Raw genomic sequence first — 2,147 nt, 5'->3', positions numbered from 1 at the left:
ATAGGCTTTGTTGTCCGTCAGAGAACGTTTTGTGTATTGTGATTTGGGATGCTCTGTTTCCATGCGCCGTTATGAATGGCCTGGTAGGCTCAATCACGCTGTCAGAAGTGGGGTCGTGGTGATCGCCCTCATTGTTGAAAAGCAAATTGTCTATGTATCGTTTGAACGCACATTTCTGTGTTCCTATGAAATTTAACAATTTAGAACGTGCGATGCGAGTACCTGGAGCGAAATCTTCAGGTATAGCGAAGTTTGCTGCTTTTAGTCTCCACCCACAGGCCAGAATGTTCTCCTTTGACTTGAAATGAGCCAACATGATAATTATCAGGCGATTTTTTTTTCAGGACGGTATTTTCCTATGTGATGAGCACCTTCAATAGTGCTTGGTTCTAGATACATTTCCAGCTTGCTTGCGCAGAAATTGATGATTTTTCCTCAGACTATTTCCAACTTCTTCTTCATAGTCTTCAAGTCCGACAAAAGCAAGTTATTAGGGCGCATTCTGTGGCTTGTGTCAGTGCTCTCAGCTTTTAGCAGGACTATCTCTTTGATGGCATCATTTTTTCGGGTCGCAATTACTTCGTACTTGTGGTCGTTTGCTTGCACAGAAATACGTTTTGTTAGCACAGCTATTGTGTTGCTTTGAGAGTGTTCGCTTCTCGGAGCTCACTTATATCGGTACATATTTCTGAAATTATTTCCTTTAGTTCTTTGATCGTCTGTGAAAGCGAAGAAAAGGTGTCTCTCTCGGGGCCTGGGTTAAGTTCAACATCTCCAGAGAGCAAGATGATTAGATCGGACGGAAGCGCGAAGGCAACAGCTTCATACTACAGACGCACAACTCTACACAATTTCAATCGCAGGGGCACGACACCACGAAGAGACAACGATTGTCGCTACGAAATTTCTTATAATTTTCTAAGTATCTAACCTGGAAAGTTAGGAAAGCGATGAGCATCCTGCGTACAACGGTGTTGTGCCCCAGTTGATCAGCTTTGTCACGCCGATTAACTACAGCCTGCCTTGCCCTTGTGACTGATGACGTTGCTTTCGTGGAGTAGTACCAGGTGAAAGAAGCTTCTGCCGCTGAAACTGGACTTTTCTTCGCTGCTTCGGCTACGAGAGGCGGACCTGTAGCCCAGGATTGTGGCGGTTTCAGGGAAGGCGATCCGGTTTGCAGAAAGGGTTTTGGGTTAGGGCATTTAGCAGCACAAGGCCAGTACGACAGCATCTGGAAGGTCAAGAAAGCGATGAGCATCCTGCGTTCAATGGTGTCGTGCCCCCATATATCCTGAGATTTATCCCAATTGTTCTTGCGTGGCCTGTGGTGAGGTTGCTACGTTGCATCATATGCTCTAGGAGTGCGGGTCGCTGGGCCCGAAGTTCACCAACGAAGAGTGGGACGCGCTCCTGCGATGTCCCGTCTTTGAGTACCTCATTCTGGCCGTCCAGCGTGCCCGCGATCTGGCCGGTCGGCTAGATCTGTCAGTCCTGTCGTGGGATTAGCCAGGTGCACTTTTTATCGGGTTTTGCTGGACCCAATAAAAGTTTATTGACTCACTCACTTCTCTCACATGATGCCCAAAACAATGTTTACGACGCCGAGGAGGCGTTTGACATTTAATACGCGTGAAAATATTTTAAGTGTAGACACGCGTGACGTTTCGACGGGACCGCCAGCAAGGGACAGCGGAAGAAAACGAAAGGAGATACACAAGCGCTTGGAACGTAGACATGGCTGACGCGGGTTAAAGTGTATCTTTTCTCTTCAGCTTAAAATATGAGGCGGGTTGTATTTACCCACGATATTAAATTGATATTGGCAAGTGAGGGAGCTATGGAAGCTTGCTTCACCTCCTCCGCGGGTCGGACTGGAATTGGACTATCTTCGGGATCGGCCTTCTTTTTATTCAACGGACGTTGACCCCAGATCATGGTAGCTTGCTGCCGGGCTGCTTATACCGAAACTCTGAAAGTCTGCACACAGACTGTCTAAACTTGGGCCGAAAGCAGCAACTTCCCCGCTATGTAAACTTATCGAACGCATGCTGTAACATGCCTTTACCGGTGCCTGAAGAAATATAAACGACATCACGAGATGGCACAAATTGGTTTCCGATTGCCCTCGAGCACAGAAGACGGCTTGA

General features: G+C 47.3%; 1 pseudogene; it reads left to right on the top strand.

Annotated features, from left to right (window-relative positions):
* Positions 1-1,734: 1,734 nt before the first annotated feature.
* Positions 1,735-1,908, top strand: LOC142586431 (U2 spliceosomal RNA; annotated as a pseudogene).
* Positions 1,909-2,147: the final 239 nt, after the last annotated feature.

Source organism: Dermacentor variabilis, chromosome 6 (assembly GCF_050947875.1).
Source record: "Dermacentor variabilis isolate Ectoservices chromosome 6, ASM5094787v1, whole genome shotgun sequence".
Taxonomy (NCBI): Eukaryota; Metazoa; Arthropoda; class Arachnida; order Ixodida; family Ixodidae; genus Dermacentor; species Dermacentor variabilis.
This window is presented reverse-complemented; position numbering and strand designations above follow the sequence as displayed.